Source organism: Hirundo rustica, chromosome 17, assembly GCF_015227805.2.
Source record: "Hirundo rustica isolate bHirRus1 chromosome 17, bHirRus1.pri.v3, whole genome shotgun sequence".
Taxonomy (NCBI): domain Eukaryota; kingdom Metazoa; phylum Chordata; class Aves; order Passeriformes; family Hirundinidae; genus Hirundo; species Hirundo rustica.
In genome coordinates, this window is record NC_053466.1 from 64737 (window position 1) to 91276 (window position 26540).

General features: G+C 47.0%; 1 protein-coding gene across 1 annotated transcript in view; it reads right to left on the bottom strand.

Moving 5' to 3' along the window:
• The window catches only part of MMP17 (matrix metallopeptidase 17), a 49289-nt gene extending 42400 nt beyond the window's left edge, over window positions 1-6889 (bottom strand). Inside the window, exon 1 of the mRNA XM_040081234.2 lies at window positions 6810-6889. The gene's annotated coding sequence lies outside the window, so the exon portion shown is untranslated. The remainder of the gene's footprint in view (window positions 1-6809) is intronic.
• Window positions 6890-26540: the final 19651 nt, after the last annotated feature.

Genomic DNA, 26540 nt, shown 5'->3' on the forward strand with positions numbered 1-26540 from the left:
CTACACTATCAGCAGTAGCACTTCTGCATGACAGCATCTCACTGAGAAAAGCAAATCTTCATGAAGGGTCGACTGATACGTAGACAGTCAAGAAAAAGCACTATAATTAGAACTTGCAGTGTTTTGGAAAGTCTACAGCTGCCAACCAAGTGGATGCTTGCTCAGAAGAGTGTTTCCAGGTTTTCCTCTCAAAAGAGATCCTGTGGGAACCCTTTCCTCACACACTGGTCTTTTTCATCTTTTTATCCCATTTGGGCCCCTTCCAGGGTTCAGCTGCTCCCTTGGTCCTAACACTGTCCTCTGGCCTTGGAGAGTGAAATCCCTCAAGTCTGCAAAACAGCCCCTGAAGTTCCTGTTGATCTCTTTGCCGTCTGTCATCTCCAGCCAGAGGCATTTGGTGGAAAGTGAAAAAATCCAGAGCCAGGTGGTTTTGGATGTGGGCCCTGGGGAAGATACGTGGGGTTAAATGCCCCCACCATGGTACATGACAGGCAACCTCCACAAACAAAGACAAATGTGTAGGTAAAGCAGTCCACTTATCTCCCACTTCTGTTTCGAATGAGGAAGACTTTTGTCCTGTATCCTTAAAGAAGGATGTGTGTAGCAGGCTGTGTAGAACACACTTGGATTTCAGAGCAAACTCAGGTTGTAACAGCAGCACCAGAGCTGTTGGATGATTTTGGGCAGCTGGGAGCTGAATCACAGAGCTGCCAGTTGGGGTTTGTTAAATGACAGGACAATATAATCTAAACACGTACATCACCTTTGAGCAAGGGCCTTGTGACACAAGTAAAATTGCTTTCACTCACTTGAAAGACCAATATTGTCAGGATGAAATAGTATGTGAGTCGGTGTGAAGAACTCTGATTGACCGCTGACCATCAGAAACAGGCAGAAACTCCCTCTTGTAAAAACAATATGAAAAAAAATCCTGAATATACTGCCACTTTGCAAGTCACTGTATTTCAGCTGTTGACACCAGGAACTGTAGGTCATCTCTAGATTTCTTGGAAGAACAATTTTCTGTGCACATGGTGTATTCTGATGCAGGAAGCTCCTCAGATTTAATTTGGTTCTTTCTATTAAATCATTATGAGTAATTAAAAAGCCAGACTTCCATCTGAAGACCACACTCCTCTGTGAATGTCGGCATTTACTCCATGTCAGGTCTTTCCTCACAGCAACCCATTGTCAAAGGCAGTTTCTCATTCCGATCTAAAACCCTCTGGTCCTTCAGCAGCTCCTTCCCCTCTCCCCTGCATGTCTGCTTTGTTTTGCTCTGGATTTAACTTTGCATATGTGGTTTGTGTGGGTTTTTTTAATTTAACATCAAATCTCTTAATTCTCTGACCCAGAAAACAGAGACAATCCTCATAAAAATCTGGGACAAAGAAGATGCAGCTGGCACGTGTGCAGCAGCAAGAGATTCAGAAACTACCAAATGTACCCATTTTAAGTGACTTTGATTAAAGAAAGAATTTTGAGAACTGCTGCTGTCAGATCTCAGGTTACTTTGAAAGCAAATCCTAAGCTTTCAAGTGGTGCCCTAGTCTGAGCAAGACGCTTTAAGAAGTGACAATGTGGTGGCCCGTGCCCATCATCAGCAGAGATGTGATGGCTTTTCCCTTTCATGTTGTCACCTCCACAGGGCCAGCCGGGACACGAGACTCATACAGGGAACACAGCTGCTCCCACAGCGTCCAGAAATAAAGGTTCCCTCAAACACAGCATGACCTTTCCCGGAGCCACAGAGCCCCATTCCTACAGCACTTTTGCCAATGAGCAAATAATGAGAAATTAGTGCATGGCCCTGATGATGAATCACAGTGAGGGGCCACTGGCAGTTATGAATCTGCCAGGACAAACAGGGTGTCACAGACAGCCAAGTCCTCCAGTCTCATGACTACCTCACCTATGTCACACCCATGTCACTCCCTGTCCTCTGCACAGCCAACACACATGGTCCCACTGGTGAGTCACACCCAACACCAAACCCTGGACAATGCTGGGCAGGGATGGGAATGCATTGCATTTAGTGCTGCCTCTTTGCACACTTAATTTAATGAGGAGGAATAATGAAATATCCAGGCTGAGACACACAGGCGGCAATCTCCCTTTGCCCCGGGAGATTTTAGGGGCAGAAGGAGAGGATAGAGGTACAGCCCCACAACTTGCTGCCACCAGGGAAGGGGCGGCCTGCTAGTCAGGAACTTCTACCCGCAACACAGCACCAGGGATGAAGAGTGAGGCCAGTGCAGGAGCGCACTGCTCCACCCCCAGCACCAACTGTGGGGACAGCAGGGTTTCACCCACTGGCTCTGAACACTTCCCAAAGACAGAATTTCATTAAAGCGGGTAATTTGGCCTGACTACTCTGGTTAGTTCCCGTGCCTGGGAGCACAATAGCAGCCAAGCCCAGGAAGAAATTGCATTACTGTACATGAAGGTCTCAAATCTGAAAGGGAAGGAGCGGTTCACACCAACCAGGGCTTTAATACCAGATTAAATGCTTTCACAGCAGCCTGGCTGTTTGAAAGCTTCCAGACAGCCTTTTGTCAATTTAGTTTGCATTGTACTTTGGCTTCAAGAGGTACTTTAAAATGTAAGCAACTTTATTTTATTATTATTTTTTTAATACGGTAGCTTAGCTTTCTTGAAGGGAACTCATGGACCTGGGATGGGCACTGCTCCATATGGGAAGGCATGAAGTGTTTTAATGGCAGAGGGGCCAAGCAAAGCTCCTCTCTCCAAGGCTGTTCAGGGACTCTATTAAGCATTCCCTCCTTAAACACTCGCCATTTTAGAAGGCTGAATGAAGCTTCAATGGGAATCATCAATTTTTAGTTTCCCCATTAGAAGAAACAAAAGAAGTAGGGTACTTTCTCCTGATACAGGGAACAGCCTACACTTGTACAAGGATTTTATTTTAAGAGGCTGATTACCCCAAGCCTTGAACCAGGAGCTAAGCCATGTCTCAGGGACATGCCTCACTGGGTACTTAAGTGAAGAAGTTTAGGGGAGTTCTTGTCTGACTCTGGGCAGGTGGGAGCAGGAGGGCAGCTGGACCAGGATGTGGCACGTGGGCAGCCAGCAGCGATGGCAGCAGCATGGTCCTACCCTACTCAGGACTGGGAAAGCACCTCAGAAACAGCAAGGTTGAGTCTTGGGCTGGTTTCTATTCTGAAATTTGGCACTTGGGAGATGCAGGGTACACAGTTATAGGAAACTGCTGTCCCTCCTGTCCCTCTGCTCCGTGAAGTGGGGACACAGAGGAACCTCTGTCTCTCCTCTGGCCCACCACAGCCCAGCCGGGAGGAAGGATGGGGGATGTGTCGGGGAGACACAGCCTCAAAGGGCTCTGTGCCACCTCGCTCTGCCCACAAATGCATCCTTGTCATTCAAATGAGAAGGAGCCACAATGGGGGGGGGTGTGGGTGGGGGGGGGAGGGGGGGGGCGGCCCGCTGCCCTAAACAAAGAGCCACTTGGGATAAAGGCAGAGAGGGAGGAGGGTCCCTGGTTTCCACCGATGAATGCAAATGCCTCCAACCCCTGGGAGCAACTTCTCTGGGAACAGCACAGACAGGGCTTTGTGAGCAGGACGCTGTGCATAGCAAGCCCCCAGGAATGCCCAGCAATCCTCAGCTGGAGAAATGCCCCGGAGGCATACACAGACGTTTCCTCTCACCCCTGGCCACAAAGTCAAGAAAAAGCCGCTCACAGTCTTCTTTTTTTCACCCATGCTCTTGTAACCAAACTAAAACTTTCCTGGCACTCCTGCATCCCTCAGCCGCTGATGCCAGAGCCCTTGTCCACACAAGATGATCTCAGTGATGCCACCACCACCACGCCACCACTGTCAACTCCTGTCTGGCAACCTCTGTGCCAGGCAAAGCATCCCCCTTGGGGCAAGCTTGCCCAGCCTCAGGCATCAGTCCCTCCCCAAGGTTTTGCTCTTCATAACCATGTCTCCTCAACAGCAGCAACGCAGCCCAGTGGGCAGGAGCTGCCTGCAGGAACAGCTGGCTCCCTTATAAACCAACCAGTCTCCAGGTCAACACCTTCGGTGTTCAGAGTCCACATGCCAGCTGTTCTGAAAAGCACAGCTTGAAGGTAGACCTCCCCCACGACCTGGTACAAAGCCCAGTGAAGAGAGAGCTATCATTACCAAGTCACTACTAGAGTATAGGAAGTTTTGCTGCACCCCTGAGACGTCCAAGCTCAACAGCCATAAAAAGATGCAATTTGTGAATGCTGTGGTGAGGAGGGGTTGGGAGTTTACTGTAAAGGCAGGAGTACAAAATGCAAAGTCATAAATCTCAAAAGCAGTGTACTAAAATTCAATGGAATCACTCAAGTCAAGCTCTCTTCTCTCTGCTATTTTATGTTCTCTTTGTCAGGGCAGCTAATGGAGAACAATAAAAACATTAATAATCAAGTTAAATTTATAAACTGGGCAGGATATTCCACTAGTAATGAAATCTGGAGAATCATTCCATGTTATATTGCTTTGGGCAGCATGCTAACAAGCACTGCCTTTGAATTATAGCCCTCTTCCATTTTTCCATTTTACTGAACTTTAATTTGGCCCAGCACCACTGTTTCATTTAAAACAAACTTCAGGCAGGAGTGGAGCAGAGGACAGAGCTCAGAGGCACAGTCCAGCTCCCCACTGAAAATCTCTAGGTTGCAAGGGGCGAGCATTTTGGAAATAAAAGCTCTGTTGACATTGTGCTATTTACTGTACAGAATTGCTGGATATAATTTTCCAAGGTCAGCAGAACTTTCATTGCCATGGTGTCATGCTTCCTAGATTTCAAATATTTGATTGAAATGCCTCACAGTTCTTTAATTTCATAGTTGCTTTTTAAAGTGGATGTCAAATAATTCCTGAGCTCTCACCTCCCAGAGAGTGGTAGTTTTCTAACAAAACCTCTGAAAATATTTGGTTCTCTGCTTCCTGCTGCTCAGTAGAGGGCATAAGCATAAACCTGATTTACATTCAACGCCTTTGAAAACCCACCAATGCTGTCTCAAGCTGGAGAGATTCTTTGCCCCAGCAAGCACATCCACAGGAGGGAGACAGTACCCTGACACCAATCATAAATCCTTAATGTCAGTTTCCCAGCCTAAGTTAAGTCTTGGTTTAATGTAACTCCCCTCTCTTGCAGTTCACTTCTGCTCTATTACCATCATCCCCAGCACCTTCCGCTTTGCCAGACAGCCCCAGCTCTTCAGCAGGGTTTGGAGAGAGTGCTCAAATCTACTCCAGGACTAAAAAGGTACCTTAATGCCTGAAAGTTGCCATCACTAACTAATAAGCCCCTAGAGTATTAACATTTGCCCTGTAAAAGTTGAGTGCAGCATATTCAGTAGTGAGGGTAAAAGCAGGTCAAAGACAAAGTTTGAGTTTAATTGATTGGGTCAGAATACATCAATTCATGTGCTGTTTGCATTAAATATTAATTCCAGCTTTAACATCTGGTTACAGGGGAAAGTGAATGCAATATAATGATGCAGGTATACTTTATATTCACCACATTTTCTATTCTCCTAGGAACAGATGGGGAACGATAGGCTTTGTCCTCCCTGGCAGGTGTCTGAGCCGGAGCCTGTGAGCCGAAGCACAAGCTTGGAGCCAGGGTGGAGAAGGCAGCGTCCTGACGCACTGCTCCGAGCGAGCCCTACTCATTAGATAACCCTGCTGTGCTGCAAACCCTTCCTCCCTCCCACCTTCACAGTGGTGCACTGGCAGCATTTTGAAATTCACCGAGTTTCAGGGAATTTCTCCAAACTGGCAGGTCCAGCCCCAGGACTGGGGCCATCCACACCCAGCCACACCTGGCTTTTTGACACCCAGGTTTGACATAGTCACAGGGCGTCTCTGAGATACAGCTGGTATAAGCTACAAGAAACTTTTCCTCCTCCAGGAGAAAACCCTGAATTTCTTCCCTCTCAGAGGGGTGAAGCTGTTTAGACCTGCTGGCACCATGACCTGGCAGAGACATGACCTCTCCGTGCCTGCTAAAACCTGTTATATCCCTGCAGACTAAGCAGGCACCTGTGAGGGGAGAAGCAGGACTACAGGGATGCCCACACTGTGCAGACCCCTGCCATGAAGGCAACCCTCCACCTGCTGCAGACACAGAGTAGCCCTTAACACATCCCCGAGGCACGTCTCAGTCCCACGGGATCGCTCTGACTCCAAACGTGCCGTTTTACCCTGCTTGCTGTTGGAGTTTGTGTGGCTCCGCGGCAGGCAGGGAGCCCTGGAGACAGGCCAGCCCTTTCCTAGCGCCTGAGAAATCACCATCCATGTGTGAAAGCTGGTGAGGCCATTGCCCCACGAAGCAGGGCTGGGGGAAAGTTGTGTCACCAGGCTGGGGTACAGGAGAGGTACCATGCACTGGGGGGGGATGCACTGGATGCTAGGGAGGGGGGAACTGGATGCTAGGGAGGGGGCTTCCAAGGGGCTCGGTGCAGAGGGTATGGGGTGGGGAGAACTGGGTGCGGGGGGGAGGGGGGTAAACAGACCCTTCCATCTGCGCGGGGAGGCACCAGCTGCAACGAGCGGCACCACGTAGCGACTGCTGGAGGGGACACCGACTGTAAAAGGGCCTGATCAGCGGGAGCAGGATGGAGGACGCTGGTGGCAAAGGGGGTACCGGGCAGCGGGGCGCGCCAGGGAGCGTTTCCAGCCGCCGAAGCTCGGCCAGCGCCGCGTGGGCCGCGGAAGGTGGGAGAGTACCCGGCGAGGCGGGTGGCAGGGAAAGGGGGTGCAGAGAGGAGCCGGGGGCCGCGGGTAACTCACAACTCCGCGGGTGATGTCCTCCGCCGTGGGGGTCGGCGCCGCGGGCGCTTCTTGCCACGCCAGCCACAGAGCGAGCACGAGGAGCATTTCCCGGCGGCGGGCGCGGTGCCGGGCGGCGGGGCTCAGCATCCCCCCGCTCTTCGCGGCGCCCGGCCCCAGCCCCGGCCCCGCGATGGGCTCCGCCGGGCTCCGCGCCGCATCCGCGCTCCCGTCCCGGGTGCGGCCGCTGCCGGGGAGGGAAGGAGGCAGGGAAGGAGGAAGAGAGGCGGGGGGCTCCACTCGGTTCCGCGCTGCTCCGCCGAGGATGAAGGAAAGGGGGATTCCGTTCCGCTCTGCTTCGCTGCCGGGGAGACTCCGCCGCCGGGTGCACCGTCACATCGCCCCGCTTCCGCAGCCTGCGGAGCGGCAAAGTTGTTGCAGGCGCTGGTGCGGAGCAGAGCGCGGCTCGACAGCAGCAGCTGCTGCCGGGAGCCACCGCGGCTCCGGCGCTGCTGCCATGCACCCTTCCGCGGCCGGCCGGCGGAGGCGGATGATGATGATGAGGAGGAGGAGGCGGATGATGAGGAGGAGGAGGAAGGGATGCTAATGAGAGAGGCGGTGTCAGGGCTCCGCCGGTGAGGGGGCGGCTCGCAAGCGCGCTCTGCCCGCGGCGCAGCGCCGAGCGCCGGTAGCGATCCCTCTGCTCCGCGTGGGCAGGAGAGGGTCAGTCCCCTCCCGTTTTGGTGTCTGTGTCTGGCTGAAATCCCTCAAGGTTCCGACGCTGTTTTTTATCTAAACGTCAACATTTCTGTAAGTACCAGCTTCATCTTCGAGTTTTTAAGGGGCTATGGAAAAGACCGCGTGGTAGTAGCATCCCCGACTGACTCCCGTCTCAGCGAGACAAATGTCTGGCTTGTCCCCATAAACAGCATGATGGGATCCTATGGCCTCTGCAGCGAGTCCTCTCTCGAGAGCTGTGAATCTGCCACATGCTCCGACAGGCCAGATGGCAAGGGAGACCCTGACAGCTCTAGCTCCTGCTAGTTCAGGATGAACCTGTACTTCCTACTCAGCATCTGCCTTCCCAGTTCCTACTGGCATGTTAATACATTCAACAGCTTTGCAAATGATTTTTAAATTTGGGGGTTTATTTTGGGTTTGTTTGTTTGTTTTGTGTGTGTGTTTTTAAAATAAAATTCGAGTTTCTGTTTTAAAAAAAATAATAAGTGGAGATAATGAAGAATGGACAGAGATGAAAAATTGCTACTAGGTGCTGCTCAGGCAAAATTGTAATGGTCATTGATATGACATCTTCTGCACAAATAGATTAATCCAGCAATGAACTGTAGCTGCCTCTGGAGATATTTAATATCAGACAGAACTGGAGAAAACCAGTGGATAAGGGAAGAAGAAATCTTTGTCCATAAGAATTGGTTAAAGAAAATTGGCAGGGAAACCTCACTTCCAGGGGGTGAGTTTGCTCTACCCTGTGTCCCTGCGAGCTGGACTAAAGTTACTGCTCCAGCACCAGAGAAATCAGAGGGAAAACACCTGAATTATACAGTTCAGAGCCTCACCAACAGCTGCCTGTTATAGCTTGAGAACTGTTGTCTCGAGAGCCTTGCTCCATACTAAAACGAAGTTCAGCTTCTTAAACAGACCAGCAAAGCCCAGCCTTTCTGGTTCCACAGGCACAGAGAGAGGGTTTCCAAACTGTGGGGCTGATAGCTCCCACTCACAATGTCACCAAAACTGTGGGAAAGACAAAAACTCTCCAGCAACATTTTTAGTGTTAGAGAAATAAGGTATTACTTTAGTCTGGCCAGGATGTGCAACAGAAATAATTTCATCCATACATTATCCGGGTTGTGAAGAGAAAATCATTCCATCACGCATGATCTTTACTAGATTTTTCACATACTTATACAGTCAAAACCCAGAGAAATTAATTGGTTCAGTGTTCATTGGTCCCAAGTTACACAGTTCTTACTAACTGGTTTCCTACTGGTTATTGATGCCTTTGCCTTCAATCTCTCCTTCTTTCTTCTCTTATCTCTTTTTTCCCAGAACAGGTGTCTTTGTCCATGCCAGGGATGATGTTTGGAGTGGATGTTCGTTAATGGTCATTATCTTTTGTGCATCTTCTGTGCTATTCCCAGTCTTGTTGAAATGTTAAGGTCATCAGGCCTTGACTGGTGAAACAGTCCTTTGAAAAGAAACTTCCATTTCTTTCCCCCTGGGCAAAGGCGAACAAAACACTTGACTAAAATTATATTTAAAATGTTGAACTTGGTATCATTTCCAACAACCATTTAAATTCACCGTGGAAGGACGTTCACGGCCACTTTTCTGTACATCCCCCTCCAGCGTGCAGGACTCGCTCCAAGCTGTGCATCATCTGCTGCCTCCTCCCTTCCATCCCGCAGCTGCTGCTGCTCTCGAAGGACAGCTCTTTCTCACTTTCAATAACCGTCACACTAGCCCATAGGCCCTAACTAGGGCTGTTATTTGTTCTGCTCTGAACAGAAAGCAGCAGCCACTGACCACCCCTCAACTTTTTCCGAGTTTTCCAACAAAGAAGCATTCTTCCAGGCAGTCAACCCCGTCTGAGATTGCTTGGCAACACCACACGTAGTAGTTTCCTGATAAGCAGCTCTGGAATGTCTTCTTATTAGGAATAATTTCTTTTGACAGTTGACATGACTGTGGGCAGATCAGAGCCATCCTCGGGAGGAAGGCAGAGGGAGCACAGCCGGGCAGGACTGGGAGGAGTGCGCAGCGATGTGTCAGAATCCCCGAGTTTGGGACAAACTTGCAGCCCTCCCCTCGGGATGAGCAGTTTCTGTGCTGGCAGTCTTGGCAGGATGAAAACTGACAGCACAAGTTCACTGACATGTCATGGGCTAGAGTTTATCACTGACAAAGGCTTCAGCAGCACCTTAAAATGCTTTCCAGGGATTTTGGGTCCTCTGAGAACTGCTCAGCACAGACTCAGCACACTGCCCCTCTGCAGGGCATAGTTTGTCTGGCAGACAGGCCCTTGTGCTGGGCAGCCTGGAGCTCCAGGGCTTGGCCCTATCCCACATCCACAGTTCTCCCTCTCCTGTGCTGGCTACATCAGGCTGTAGCAGGGGGGTTACCCCAGCTGCCTTCGTTGCAGTCCTGAAAGATGCTGCACAATCCACACTGACCTTTCCTCCCGTTTTTCAAAAGTGAGCAATAAAGAATGAGCGTCCATCATGGGCAGCCGTTGAGCTGATGAACAAAGATAAAGGTTTGAGCCTACTCCAGCTAAAAGTTTTGCTCTTAATTTCAAGAGGTCAAGATTTTAGGGCACTTGCTATGATTTTATATTCCCTTCCTAGGTCATCCTCTCCCAGCAGCACATCAGGGACAAAAATCTTCACAGTTTCTGTCAGAGAAGGTGTTTTAAGCAAATTGACAGCAGACCAAATGGAAGATGTTGGTCCATGTCAAATGTGCTTTAATCTTTTTAGATTCCTTCCTGTGGCACTAAATGTAAGAGCATACTCATTTTCACCAAATGCAGAATGTGCTAAACTTGTATATTGACAGAGAATATTTTTTCCACAGTTGTTTCTCACCCCACAAAAGCCTCAGAGTTTTTAGGGGGCCAAATGTCACTGAATTTCCCGACCTCTGTAGATCTCAATGCGCTGTTTCCCTGGCTGCTGAGGTATTAGTTATTATCACCTGTGCTGTGTGAGCACATCAATCTGAGTTGCACCACGAGAACCTGCAATGTGAATGATTACTTTCACTGGATGAGTAGGTGCTTTGTCCATACTCTGTTGAAAGTAATTCCCGACATATTTATAAACTTTTTTAGCAAGCACTTACAAGAGACAAGATGGCAGATTTCTGCCATAAATTACAAGACCAAAAGAGTCCACACCCATGTCAGATGCAAAGAGCCCAGAGAAAATCTTTAGTAGTTTAATTTTACTGCATGAGTCTTCCTCCTTTAATAAAACACAGCTTGATGATCAAGGCCCAAAGAAATATCAGAGAGGCTCTAAGCCCTGTATTTGTATATATGTAGTATATGTACTCAAATTTAAGCACATGAATAATCACACTAAGTTCACTTTACCATAATGAATGTAGTCGAAGAGCAGCTCTTCCAGGGAAAGTGGAAGCCCAGAATAATGAGGCAGATCGTGTGGATGCCATCAGCTCTTTACAGCTACAGAGAGCAGACCTGGGCAGTAAAAAGGAACTGGTTATAACAAACTGAAATGTGAATACTTTTTCCTCTATTTTCTTTTCAGTAAACAAAAATGCCCCGCTTCAATGGCACAGGTTTAACTCTGTGCTCATGTCATAAGAACTGTGTGAGGGTAGATGGAGTTTTCCTGCCATTCGTTAGTGAGTTGTTGAGTAGAATTTATTTAAGGAAGAAACAGAGTAATTGTTTTAATTCTGTTAATTCTGTTAATACTTCATTTATTGCAAATGAATGACTCAGTTAAAGCAGCATTTCAACACATTTTAACAAAAAATTACTTCACATAACAATAAAATAGAGATAAGTGCAAGAAGCTGTAAGTCAGGACAAGCAAATGGACACCCAGAGCAGAGAGCTATTTGTGGTGATGCTTATGGTCTGTTTTAGCACAAAACTTCTGTGCTAAACAAGAAACGTTAGTAAAGCTGATTTGCAAGTTCGTATTTCCCTGATCTGCCCATTATTGTCAGTGTTTGGAAAAATCTGTAAACAAGTCTTGTTTTCCATCTTCTTCTCTTTATTCTAGCTTTATGATGCACCCAACACGATGTCATCTCAGTCTGCTGCAGGAATCCCTTGGCACTTCAGGAACATTGGTGGCACTCCAACAACACCCACAGACTCAGCTCCAGGCCACGTTGTTACTGAGCAGACATCAGCACAGACCGTCTGGAACAACACTGGCCACTTCTACCTCCCTGCTGCATTATGTTCTTCTCACAGAACAGCGATTAAGGCATTAACACCCATGAATTATAAAACAATACAAAAGAAGCTCATGTTCTGCAAGCTTAGCTTTGCTGCAGTGTCCCCAATACAGAAAAACCTCCATCAGGATCTTGTAATAATGAGCCAGGCAGAAGGATCAGTCAGAACTGCCATGTTAATGCAAACCAAAGTGTAATTTTCTCTTCACTAGCAGCAGTCTTATCCTTGTTCCCATCACTTTTCAGTAACAGTCCATGAAAGGATGTTGATGTCTTGTTTAAGCAATGATGAGAAGTTCAGAGGTTAATTAACGAGAAGTAGAACACAGTCACTTTACTGAGAAAAATCCAAGAAAAAGAAAAACAACCTAGCAATTTTTAAAGCTATAAGGTATCATTAGATTGCCATTCCCAGCGGAAAACAGTACTAATTTAACACTACTTAGACACTACAGACTATCCTTTGGCCAGGGAGAACCACAAGCCCTCTGACCTGTTTTTTATAAAGCTTTAATATGTCCTTGTGCTTTCTGTCAGCCAGAAAGACACCAAATTTTGTGGCCTACCTCAAAAGCCAGCCATCTGTTATATGGACACACACTGTGTGCCCTACAGAGGCAGATACCCACTTTAGCAATGTCAGAATGGCACATCAGTTAAATCTGGCCATATATCATCTTTCAGCTTGTGACATGTTGATTGACAACCTATCTAGAGGCCTGGCTCAGACAACTGGGGGATTTTGCTAGCAAGGTCAGGAAAGCTTCTCCTGCAATGCAATTTCCATCATGGAGCCCTTGGGGACACGTTTACAGACCTCCCCTGCACTGTGTGCTGTGGGAACCTCCTGCAAACAGAACACCTCTGACCTTGGCTCCTTGCTCTGCTGTTCCTGCTTTACCTCCAAAGTCTTCCTCTGCCCAGCCCTTCTTACATATATCCTACCAGTTCTGTGAAGTCCCTCTTAAATGGTTTTTGACCATACCCTGCTCTCCACTGAGTTCAAGTTTTTTTGGAGGGCAACAACTCTTTAGGGTGCTGAGGACCCTGGGTTTGAGCTCTGGATAAATTCTGGTGTCCTTCACCTTCCAGTCTGTGAATCTCTCTGAGCCAAGGATTACTTGGTGTTAACAGGGAGCAACAAGAAGACATTTTATGGGAAAGTACTTCAAACTGACCATACGCAGCTTTCTTAGGGAAAATGTTACCAGAAAAGGGGTAGAAATCATTAAAGAAGATGGGAAGCAGAAAGGAGATTAAAACAGATGTGAGATAAATGTTATGGAAAACTGTAAAGATAGTAAAATATTTAACCAAATTGCCTGGAAAGGCTGTGGGATCCCTACCACTAGATCAAGAGGCTCTCAGGACCAGCTCGGGAAAATCTGGTACAGGAGGATGAAGAAGAGTCTCCTGATGGCTCTCCTAATCTTGTTTTACATTTAATTTCTTCTGTTCCTCATCTGACCTGGATCTTCTTGCCTTTAAGATCTTCATGAAGAAGTTCAAAGGGTAAGGAAAATCAGCCATTAGCCTAAAGCCATTGTTGCACTCATACAGATACAGTCCAAGCTGCTTCCCCCATATAATGGGATTTTGGAGCCAGAGTTTACAAATTCAACTTTTTCTTCAGTAGGCAAACAACCTTTAATATATGTTTGAGCCATAAGTCTGGATTCAGAGCTAAACACTTACCAAATTACATGTCCAGGTGTTTTTCCCAGACCAGCTGCTTACAAAGCCCTCTTGGCAACCATGGAACCTGTTTTGAAACATCAGCAAAACCCAGGGACATTTTGGAGCTAGTGTTGCAAATTCAGGGGCTTTTTCTTGCTATGAACAATTCATGTATTGGAAATACAGTGCCCACAAAGTTAATGTGGCCCTTAGCGGAGCTAAGCACAGCCTAAGGACAACTGCCAGTGCTGCTCAGCTTCTCTGCTAATGCCCTAATGGGAAAACCCTGCATTTCTCAAGCAAAGATATTTCAATGCCTCAAATCCAGACAAATCATTACCTGTAAGACTTCTTGCTCCACAACTTTTTCTAGAACTTCTAGAAAGCAAATTTACAAGCAAAGGAAAGTTTCACACCCTTGGTCAGTCCTGCCTGCTTTAAGCGTGAAGGAAGAATATCAGTTAATAAGGCTGAAAGCTGTTCTTGGTGGCAAAACTCATTTTGCCTTTGCAGCTATTCTCTCCCATGGCAGTTTCCACTAAGCTTGAAGGTTAAGTGGATTTTCTTGGAAGAGGAAGGATTCACTGCTGGAAATTTGAGACTAAGTCCTGGAAAGAACATTATTCCCTTACTTTGCTCTCCTGTGGACTAATGAATGTGAGGGATGAAAGCTCCATTTGGACTGGAAGGTTTATGCTTCTGTATGTCAAAGCCATGTGAAATAAACAGCACAATTTGTGGAGCAACCATGGGAACTTAATTATGACTCCTCTCTACTCCATGGATCTTAAGCAGCTACTGGTGTCATGTTGCTTTGGATGCTGAAGCTGCAGCAGGCAGAATGGCAGGACAAGAGAAAAAAGAAAATAAACCTCTGAATGGTTTTCCCAAGAACATGCAGTAGCACGGTGCTTTGGAAGTAAATTGCTCATGGACCTTCTGGCTTGAAGCTACCAGTAAATATCCCTGTTTGCAATGATGTCCAGTTATATACAGTACAAAATCTCACTGCTCTATTAAAGGTCTTACTGAAAAGTTTCCCTGTTTTACAGAAAAGCTCTTATTTGCTCCTTGTACCCTAAGAACAGCAGATTACCACAGCTCCTGTCACTCACAGCACACCTCAGCTCAGCTTTGTGTCTGCATCACAGACTAAAGTGCATCGTATACATTAAAAGCTGTTACATAAACTGATCTTTTATTATGGACGTAATAAAATACCCTCTGCCACAGAGCAGCAGATGATGAACTCCATCATGATCCCTGAACTTCCAGCCCCAGTTGCACAGGTAGGGCAAGAGCATACAAACTCTGAGACACTGAGCACATTTATATTTCACTTTTTTTTAATTTTTCAAAATTGAGCTTTATCACTTTTCTTCTAAAGTTTAGCTTTCAAAATTATTTCATTTGGGAGAGGAAAGAAGCACCTCCCAAGCAGGGGAAGGCTGGAGAGGTCAGCACCTGGGGCATCAGCTGTGATGGGACCCCATCCATCAGGTGCAGAGCAACCAGCAGCGGAGGCAGATGGGAAAAAGGTTGAATATCTCAAAAGCAAAGACCAATTCAAGAGCCACTTCATGTCCAGCACTGCTGAAAGATAGGAAATGCTTCCGAGGACATCTCAGCCCTAGTGTTCCAGTTGGTGTAGGGCTGTGCCAGCTCTTTCCTGGGGTAATTGTTCCCAGTGAGAGTCCCAAGCTGGGGTTAACCTGCTAGGTCTGATCCTGAAAATGACAGATTGAATGAAATCTTGTGTTTTGAGCTAAAATGCATAAAAGGAGCTGAGGAAAATGAACTATGGGAGTAAGTGATAAGGTGAGAAATCTGCTCAGCAAAACCAACTGCCTAGGGGCTTCCTGCACATGAAAGGACTTGAAATGGGGCCATAGTGATGGAGAAACAGTGGAGTTCCAGGAGAAATCCCAGAGAAACCTTGATTAAACTTGGACTAGTTAAAAAAGCAATGGGAAAAGTGGCACAGAGAGCTTTGTGCACTGGGCCCGCTGTCCCCTCCCAGGGTCCTGCTGCTCCCATGGGGGTTGTGTGTGCGTAAACATGTGAAAGGCCTGTGCTAGGATTGGACTGCTGTGATCTCTAAAAATGCTCAGGAACTGCTTGAAACCTACTGGAAAGCTCCTGTCTCCATTTTGCATGCAGTTGTGCAGTGTGTGCCTGTCTGTGTTACAAAGGTTAAATGCACCTGTGGAAACTGGTGCCAGGTGTGTGCCAGTTTTTGTGCAGTTGTGTGGGAGGAGACATCTAGGCCTATTCTTCCTGCTGCTGTCTGCAGTATCCTCAGGCTGGTGGCAAGGCTGGGCCCTGGGCTGTGGGAAACTGCCAGTCCGGTGGCTGTGGGAAGGGGCCCCCCTGGCTGGGCTGTCCCAGTTCCTGCTGAGCAGGGGCTATGCCTTTCTTTCCCATGTGCAAAGTCAGTGATGCCAATGCATCCAGCTGCTGTTTGGGTTTCCCACAGGATGCATGCTGAGTCTTCAACGCGGTGTTCACATCACAATAATCTGAGCAAGAGGTGTTCAGGGGTCTTGGAACTGCAGCTCAGACATGCTGGGGCTGCATTTTCCTGTCTGCAGAGTAGGCAGGGAGTCAAATGTCAGTACTTGTAAGTCTCCCTTGGCAAGCATCCAGACCTTTCGGCACATGGATACCCACCTGTTCATCCCAAAGCTGGACACTGCAGTCCCCATGCTTAGGAAGGAGGAGGTGACCTGAAGTTTCCAGGATGCTGGAAGTACCTGGACAGTCACTCTAGGCTTCTTGGCTCTGTAAGCAGCTCAAATCTAGCTGACGTGCCTGAGCGTTTTGTAAAGGTTTGTCCTGCAAGGCATGTGCCTTGGACTTTGAGGAGCAAACCCCTGCCATGGGAAAGGCAGTTCCAAGGAAGTGAGGGATGGCAGGCACATCATGCTGGTACTTGGCCCTTCACCACCCGCTCAGCATCCTTCTGTGTCCCATTGAAACCAGTCCCCAGCTGCCCTGACCATCACTTTAAGTCTACCAGAGGTTCATGAGGATGGGAACAAGCCTTGATGGAGCATGGGATGCTGGAGCATGGAATGCCAGATCCTGGAGGATTGTGCAGCAAATGTCCAAACCCCCAGTCGACAGCAGCACTGCCTCCCCAGGCAGGGGCTGTGCAGAGCTCAGCATGTTCTAAGAAGCCTCAGCTTTGTGTGGAATACCGGGCTAGAGGTCTGAGGATCACGTCTTCCGACAGCTCATCCTCCTGCAGGGGGGAGATCGAGGTGAACGCAAGGAAAGGCGCCTGATCCCCATTATAATGCTAATCTCCTCCAACTCCCAGTAGGAGCCGAATAGCATCCTGTTAATGAAATTATAACCATGGCTCACACGGTGCATTTCTGCTGAACGCATCTGAAATCTCTTTCCCTCAGAGGCTACATAACCAACGCCTGGGAGTTATCTTGCTGCTGTTATAGAGGCAACACGATTAGAGGGCTGAAGCTAATTTAAATCCTGTTGAATGCTATTGTAATGCAGTGAGTAAAGCTGGTATGTGACATATTGAGACATCCTTAGAGTGGGCACATCAGGCTGATCCCAAAAAGTTTAAGGGCTACATTCAGAGATTTCAACATAAATTGCAAATCCTTTGTGAGCAGGTTCTCTTTGATGAGACTTTCAGGTGCTTAAGGTGCAAGTCTCATCTAATCGTGTGATAGCTCCAGGACTCTTAGCTGGCCCCTTACTGAAGTACCTTCTTCTATTTTCAGTTATCCTGAGCATCTTCCAGGTACTGCAACTTCCAATGTGAGCAATGGTTGTGGAGCTGTGGGAAACAATTGTGCTGAACTTGAGCACAGGCAGGGAAGCAGAAGTGGAGCTTAACAGTATTGGTCAGTTGTGCTGGGTGTTCTTCTAGTCTGCTTTTTGAGCTTGGTACAGATTTGGGGTGATTGTATGGATTTTTAAGAGCTGGGTTTTGTACATCTGAAAAAAATGTGTCAGCCTCTGCCCTGTCAAATAGCAATGCAGCTCCCGTGCACAGGCAGGACATCATCCTGGGAGTTACACAGAGGCCCTCATGATGCAGGGCAACCCTGGCAGCCTAGGTAGTGGCAAGCAAACCAAACACAGGGCCGAGAGAATTTGTCTTGACCTTTGCAAGCTGCCTCAGCAATTGCCCAGAGCTCCAGTAATTGCCACCTTGCAGAGCCTGAGCAAACAACTCTCCAGTGCAGCAGGGAGTGGAATCGGTCCCTATCCCAGCATGACAGCAGACTGCAGCATCCAGCTGCTCTCCTAAGCCTGACATTGGGAGTAGTGTTCCTGACAGGCATTTTATCACTGTTCCAGTGATATGGAGCAGGATTGAATTGTGCCTTTTCTCCTGTGTTCTCCAGCACACCTGAGGGCAGATCACAGTGAAGTAGCAGAGCAGAGGGCTCCTGATTTTATGGCCCCCCAGACAGCCACAGAGCACTTTGTCCCAGTTCAAGTCAGCCCCATCTCTGGCTCTTGGCCATGCCTAGCATGGATTTCACATCCCACTCCATTCTCTCTCCTCACCTGATGCTGTCAGGATGTTCTCCTAAGGCCAGCAGGCAGCATTACACTGGTTTCAGCTCCTTTGTGGGAGCTTTGTCCCGATGTCACTGCCCCTGATCCAGCCACATCATGATTTTCTTCTCATAACTTAGCATCTGACCCCACAAAAATATAAGTATGGGGAGGGGAAGAGAAAACAGAAATGTCTATGAGGAGCGGTAAGGAAGGGATCCCAAACTCTGTGAGAAGATCATCTGTCACCTGTGTTTATGGCAGTAGAAGAACAAGCTACATCTTTATCAGGGTAAAGCAGCTCAGGTCTTTGCACTACCACAGGTGTCCTGTAGCCTTTGCAGCCCCAGACTTGTCTTGGCTGCCCACTCAGCAGGGTCAGCCCTGGGAGTGTCTGTGTTCCCCTGAGCCAGATGTTCCCTGCCTGGGACCATTGCTTGCTGAACACAAGACTCCTCCAAACTGAGGTATCAGCTCAGGGTTTTGTGGCAGAGCTGGAAACTGAGTTCTGATCTTTAGAGGCTCTCCACTGCTCTTCATCTTGGCCATCAACATCACCCTGCTCTCTGAGACTTGCTGGCGACAAATGTACCTGCTGTGACTAGAAATAAATAGTGAAGTATTTTAGTAGGGGAGGTAACATTTCCAAAATGAACTCATCCTTTCCATTCGTGTCCTAGCAGCACAGGCTGTCACAGCTTTATTTTTAAATGGCCTTTCCCTTTATCACCAGAAAAAATTCTTCCTATTGACTTGACCAGCACTAGCAAAGACAAGTGGAATATATATATTCTTTCCTACCCACTGAACATGGTCATTGATAATCTGAGCATGTTAAAACGAAAAGGAACAAGACATGTAAGGTATTTAGCTTGAGGGGAGCAAAGGGGAAAGGGTGAAAACCAACCTTGTTGAAGGTAGAATTAGATGTTTAAAATAGAAGTGAAGTGAGTACCTGTGTTAGGCATGTGGTACCTGCCTCCATCTCTCCGAACACAACTGCAGCACGATGACTCTTGACTGAGAGTACATGGACTGGTGGAGTTAACAGCAGTCTGAGAAGCATGGTAACATGTTCACACCGGTGAAACCGGGAGATTCAGAGTCAAAAAAAACAGCAAAAGCAGCTTGCACAGTTCCGTCAGGTCACTGGGAAAACTCTTTGTAGCCACTTTGAAAACCATGAGCCAAGATATCAGTCATTCAGGACTTCAAGGATAAATTCAAGGCCAGGGGAAGGCAATGCAGTTTTAATAAGCAATGACTTATTTTGGTCAGGTTAGAATCAATAAACAACCATTAGCTATGCAAAGGCAGATTTGTATAAGCAGCATTTGAGGGTCAGGTTATGACAGGACTGTCTCAAGTGAAGGTGAAGGGAGGACCAGCCCCGAATGCAGAAGTTCTCAGCCTGATGCTGATGTCAAGGTGCTTGAGACAAACAAATTCACCTGAAGCCCCTGCTCTGAAGTGTGCTGGAAATGATCCTACAGTGTCCTACATTTGGGAAGCAATTCTGTTAACTTTAGTAGCTCTCCTTTTCCAAGGAGAGGGGGAAGAAAACCCCAGAGAAAGAGCTGGAGCATGCCGCAAACAGAGGCAAGAGTGTTTGAGTAGGTGAGAGAGGACAAGCACACTGTTCTTTCCATCCTGAGTGTTTTATAGGGGTGAAATGTGTTTGTATAATGCACCCAAGGCTGGGCAGCACTTACATCAGTCTCTGGTAACAACTAGGAGGGATTAGGAACTTTCTGCAGGGCCCAGAAGACAGGTGAGTCCTCCCCAGTATCAGTCACCACCAGTCTCCTCCTAATTGTGTTTATGTGGGAAAAATCAAAAGCAGGGGCTAAGGTTGTGCCTTAGAATGATTTCTAACACGGCAAATTCCAATTTTAATAATGAACTTCATCTACAGGGAAGAAAAAAAGAAAAAACAAGTGCCAAAACACACCAATCCATCAGTCAAAATTGTCTTTGTGTCTCTCTCATTCACACAGCACTAGAGATTTATAGCAGGACAGAAAATATCATGTGGAGGTTTTTTTTGTGTGGTTTTTTTTTTTTTTTTTAATAGTATTTTAACTATACTACAAAATGCGAGTCTAATTAATCCCTGAAACTGGTGACATTACACTTGAGATGAGCCTGCCTGCTAAGTCTGAGGAGGTGGGAATGCAAAGAATAAAAATATCCATATTCTTCAATTTGATTCCAATTCAGCCAAAGACCCAGCAAACACTGTGGTCTAAAAGTTGCTTATTAGAGATAAGTCTTCATTTAAAAGTTAATTATAACTACTGAAAAACATAGGGGCTGAAGATGTTAGAAGTGAACTTTAATGAAGGTTTAATCACTAGAATGACTGTGAAGTTCTTTGTCTGCATGACCTCTGCAGCAGCAGGGACATCTCTCCATCTCTGGTTACCACAGCCGAGACATTAGAAAGAGAGTAGAACGTGACAAGGAACATCCAGTTTTGGAAGTCCTCAGCAGAAAGGTCTTTGTACAAAACCACCCACAATGCAGAATGGAACCAGCTGTGTTTCACACGTGGGATGATCGCTGCTCTGTCGTGAGTGGGTTTTAAACATAGAAAGCCAAAGCATCCCTATTTCTGACAGCTGTGAGCCAAGGTCCATTTGGCCTCTAATGACAGTTGGGTGCAACAGTGCCTGCACCTTATCTTTAAAAATGTGTGTTATTGGCCTACAACAAAGAAAAAAAAAAATAGATATAGATATAGATATAGATATAGATATAGATATAGATATAGATATAGATATAGATATATTCCTTATTTCATTAGTAAGAAAAAAGTTTTATTTTTCTTAGATCCATCCTGCCCTGGAGCAGTCTGTGGCTCTGTGATTCCTGCCCCATCAGCTCTGTTTTGCCAAGAAGTCTCTCTGTCCCCAGTTCAGCTGGCTCTGCCTTATCTCTTGCCGAGGAGCAGACAGGCTCAGGACTGTGCAGAGCTTGGGGGTTCTTATGGGATGAGTACAGAATGCCATAGGACTGCTGCTACTTCCCAGGCCCACAGCCAACTCTGTGTCTGAGAGCAAGTCTGACCTTGACCCTGCCTCCTGCTCCCAGAGAGAGTTCCTTTCCCTCTGGGCACCGCTCTTCCAGAAGGAGACTGGGAGGTGTTTTAGTGCATTTTCTATCTGCCACCCCAAAACAGAGCACACTCGTGTTTCTTTCAGAGTTCATTTTTTCAAGGATTTCAGCTTATCCATCACAGGTTATGTAGCGAGCAGCAGTCAGCTGGGCCCCTGTGCCTCCACAGTCCTGTGCCTCCACAGTCCTGTGCCTGTGGATGCTGCCCAGCCCCACAGGTCCAGCCACCTCCCAGCACAGCTTCAGCACCCAGCTACATCTGGAAGACACCTACTTACCTGCTCTGCCAGCTAAGCTGCCTTTGACTGTCACTACCCCAATCAGGTACCCCTAATGATTTTAAAAACATGTTTATATGATGGCAAGAAATACCAGTAACCCAAACACTGATGTAGCCTGTTTTTGTCCCAGTCTTGAGACTCCTGCTTGGAGCAGATGCCTCATTAAGCCATTTAATTCTCAGCTTCATGGCAAGGCACTGAAATGAGAGGAAATATAAAATCAACAAGGCAGCTGCAAACTAGCTTCATGTTCTTTCTCAAATTAGATAGAGATTCACGAGGCTTTACACTAATGCGCTGAGAGAAAAGGAGTACAGGCTTCATGCACCTCGCTTGGGTGTAAGGGAAGCAAATACCAGCAATCAGGACACAGATGATAAAATGTCTGGCAGAAGTTATTCCAAGACCCAACAGTGTTAATATCAAACAAGGCACTTCAACTCATGTGGTGTTTCCAGTCCAGGCCAAAACCGTGAGCCCAGAGGCAAAGAAGCAGATCCGTAACAGGACAGTGGCATCTGCTCCCTCCAGACAGTGCAGGATCCAGGTTGGTTCTTGTTCCACCATGAGGCTTTCAGCCCTTAGGCACTGGTGTCCCTATGCTCTGAAGCTACTGTGCTGGCAGGCTGCTCCTGTGCCTCTGCCTCTGCCTCCCTGTCCCCTGTACATCAGCACAGGGCTCAGGGCAGTGTCCCCAGGGACATGATCAGACCCATGTTTCTTCCCCTCCCCTTGCCCCAGCACCCAGCTGATGGCTCCAGTCATGCTCAAAAACCACTGACACAGCTGATTTCACTGTGCCAGTACCACTCACTCATAGTCACCACTCGGTTCCCTTAACTCCCATCTCTTGGGTATTTCATGCAAGACAAAAAGCAGCTGAGCATTAATCCTGTGGCTGCTGGACTGTGATACTGAGCCCTCCACCTTCCATGTGCCCTCCCCCTCTTCTCCTCCTCTCTCCAAATGTGTTTTCCCTTGGGGGTCCCAGGGTCCCATCCAGGCCCTGCCAGCAGCATTGCTGCCTGGTGGGAGCAGGAGCAGCTCAGGGTGTGCTGGGCACATTAACGAGGTCGGGTTGCTGAACTGCAAGTCTGAGTCAGTGGGCTGTCAGCCCTGGCAGTGGCACAGCAGCTGATGAGAGTCCCCTCATGCTACAAAACACACCCTCTCTGGGAGGTGAAGCTTCCGGAACAGGGTCCCCAGGTAAGTGGTCAAAGCACCCAGCCTGAGTTCAGGAAGCATTTGGACAATGTCCTTAGGTACATGGCGGGGATTTTAGAATGGCCTGTGTAAGCTCAGGAGTAGGTCTCAATGATCCTGATGGGTCCCTTCCAACTCAGATGTTCTCTGATTCTCTGTGCTTTCCAGCACATAAGGAAAATTGACAAGCTTTTTACTTCAAAATGCAGTGCACTCTGATGAAAATGGATGTACCTTAAGAAAGACTTGCCACCTTGCATTCTATCTGCAGCCTCACTAAGTCATAAAACTTGCTGCTATATATTTTTCTTTACCAGGCAGGGAACCTTGGCTGCCATTCAGGAATGTGACTGGGGTATAACGGTAGCATCCAGCCCCAAACAGACCTGGACTGTACTCACTGGTACAAAAACAGCCCTTAAAGGGCTTGACTGAGACCAGACTGTACTGTAGCAGTTACAGGGCAGCTACTAAGAGAGAATCCTGACCCTAAAAACTTTAATCAGGCAGCAGGCAGGAGACAGGAGTTATTTTTGCTCTGGTTTATTGGTGTGGAAGCTGTTTGACAAAGGATGACATCAATTGCATAAACCTTGGGCTGAGCCAAGAGAGGAGCCTGAGGAATGATGTCGATTTACTGCCATACCTGCGATTTTCTGCAGTGTGAGTGGGTCAGGGCCACTGGCCACGCTGCAGGTGGAGACACTTGTTAAACATGGGGACATCTGTTACATGAGCATCCAGGATTGGGATGTTATTTCAGCACTGTTTTGCTCATGTCAAAGCTACCAACCTGCTCATGCTCTGCACATCTCTAACTGAAAATAACAGAGCAGATTTCACCTCACCGGTGTCTCTCCACAGAGCCAGCCTCTGTGCCCCCAGTGGATGATAGTAGCTGCCGTGCCGTCGTCATTCCCATGCAGTAAAGCATGTTGGAAGCTGTTCCCTCCTGTTTGTTCTCCAACATAGATCATTGCTCCTTCCAGCGCTGCAAGAACCAGACCAAAAGAAAAGCCAGGGGTTTCCCAGCAGAGGTGTTTCATAAATTTACCACTCTGCTGTGAGGAGACGCAGGCACAAACTGGCATGGAGGGCTCTCAAAGGCTCCAGGGCTTCCCGTTGCTAGTGTACAACAGATCCCCAGCAAGAAGAGGCCACCCCAGTTAGCAACAGGGAAAGCACAGAACATTGGGCATGTTCAGTGCCAGCCAGGGCCGAGGGCACAGCAAAAGCTTCTCTTCACTTACTTCTCTGATTTATCAGAGAAAGAAGGGCTGTGTTGCTGGTTTTGTACATCTGAGGTACTGTCAGCTTTAAGCCAACAAGATACAGTGCAAGAATTATTTTGAGCAATTTAAAGTTAGTTTTTGTTGCTTTTTTCTTTAACTTTCCAGCAGCAATCCATTTTCATTTTGCACATTCAATAGTGCAGGCATAGAGCGCTCTTAGGCAAAGTACAGGCAAGAATTCAAATAAAGGAAAAAAAAAAACCAAACCAAAACAATCTGGGTTTTTGTCCAGTCTTTCAATTAACTTTGTTGGCAATCTGTAACAAAGAATTCATAAAAATCTTGAGGCACTTTTTACAAGCAAGATGGAAAGTATTTTTTTTTCTTGCAGGAAATTTCCTTTTCTTTCTCTGAAGCAAAAGAAAACACATCAATAAAGAACGAATTTCCAAAAACTTTCTTTGACTTACAGGCAACCTGAAATTATACAGCCTAATTCACTTCAAGCACTCCTGTCTCAGCCGTGCAAGTATGCCATTCCTAGAGGCAAATATTGCCTTTCTGAAGGACAATCCATTAGGGACCAGCACAGTTCCCCTCCCTGCCTTCACACACTGGGCTATACTGCACATCCACTCGGTGTCCTTGCCCCCTTGCCATTCCAAGTCCCTTAGCTCAGCTCTGACTGCTGGCATGAGCAGCAGTTGCCTATGAGCATCACCTTCCCTTGATGTCTCTCCTACACACCCAAAATCTCATAATACAGAAAGAAACCCAACTGTTCCTGCTGCAAAATACCTGCAGAAAAAGAGCTAGGAACTTTGCTCCCTCCCTGCCGTCAGTGTCTCTCTCTCTGGGCCTCAACATAAATGTTGTGATGGATGTTACAGGGGAGCTCACAGAGGCTGCAGCCACACCACCACCAGTCTCCACTCTCCAAGCATTTCAGCCTCATGAAAACATTCATTTCAGTGAATCCCTGAAGTCCTGGAGGGGATTTTGTTACTGAGAAAGAGTCAGATATCATCTCCTTTACAAGAAAAGGAAGTGTCTTAAAAAGGCACTTGAACTGCTCAGGTTGCCTCCAGCAGCCAGGAATGTGCCGGGTGTCCCAGGTCACAGCAAGCACCGAGAGGGGCACTGGTTTTGTCTCTGGCTTTGCTCAGACAGAAGCATTTGGAGAATGCTTAAGCCACTGAATCACGCTCCTGTCCTGGCACACTGCTCTCAGATCATCAGCCTATGTGAATTTACCAGCAGCTAGAGAAGTATTTGTACGGGGGGGTGGGTGGATTTCTCCAGAGTCACTTGTGTGTTATCTCTCCCAGAAAAATTTTGTATATTGCTTCAATTCTAAAGACACATTGAAAGATGTGAAGGTCACCAGATCTGCTGTTAATATCACACGTGTGGAGATGAAGGTGACAGCCATTTGTCACTCACTGAAAGCTGTCAGGAATGTGACAGAACAACAGGATCCTGAGAACATCAGATTCTGAACACTGGCACCTACTGATAGCTTTTTGTCAATGGAGGAGAGGGAAACCCAAAACTTTGTTTTGGACCTGGTAAATAGATGCCCCTGGAGTGTTCCAGTATGATCTGCAAGAGTAAAATAAGCACAGACTCCTGGATTTACACAAATTATGTATATAAAGGGTTTTGTCAGAAAACAGTTAAATTTTTAGAAGAGTAAGAACAGGCAGGCAGTGAGCTTTTGAAGGTTGTAACAATGGTATAAAGTGCTATAGGGATAGTCATAACTAACTTTATTTTCCTGTTTATATGTATCCACTCTTGCACCCATGAAAATTTATACAGGCTTTTCCCTAGCAATGCTTTTTTCTCCTTTGACATCTCATGTTTCCCTATTCCTGATCCCACTGTCCCTGCAATTTTCCTCATCGCTGCACCCATCTGTGTTCGCTGTTAAAAATTCTTCCCTCCTTTTGATCTCTTTCCCTGTCTGCTCTGGGCTGTCCTAGCAAGTGTAGGATTTTCCCTTCAAGAAGGTTATAGAACTGGTACCTCCTTAGTGCTACTTGATCAACAAAATTCAAACTGAGTAGCCAAGAACAGAGCTTGGACACACAAATTCATTGCTCAAAAGGTGTCTCAAGCACACGACCACCTCCTTCTATAACGAGTTAGGGCCAGCACCTCCCAGTATATCAGCTTTCTGGATGTTAACAGGCTTCTTATGACTCAAGAGTCTGCAAAAACAGCACTGTTGCTCATGTTGACTTTCCTGGTGGCCCCATAGCTTGGGGTACAAGCAGAGATATAGTGCTGATGTTCATAAAAATGGCTAAACACTGAGCCATATTCCAACAAGCTCCAGCACTAACCAGTTTACTACCAAGGAGACGGAGATTCCATCATACCATCCATATGCAGCTGTGTCTCTCCAGAGAAAGCCATGGAAATAGCTTTTGTGTTCCTCAGTGAGTAGCTCAGAATAAAAAGAAAACCGCATGTTTAAAGCCCAGCACGCTGATTATCAAATTCATTGCTGGTTTGAGAGAACACAAGTTGAACAGAATTAATGAATTGTGCCAGCTGCAAAACTTCTGGCAGGTGGAGTAGAAAAACAGCAGCCCGGGAGGCTGGGAATGTTCTTTACCACTTTTGAGGGAGATGTTTCTATAATGAATATATTTAGGTGATGAAAAAACTCTGTGCAAAGATGATCTTGCTTTTTCTTCTATCTTCCTTTGAAATAATTATTTCAAACACAACAGCTCCTC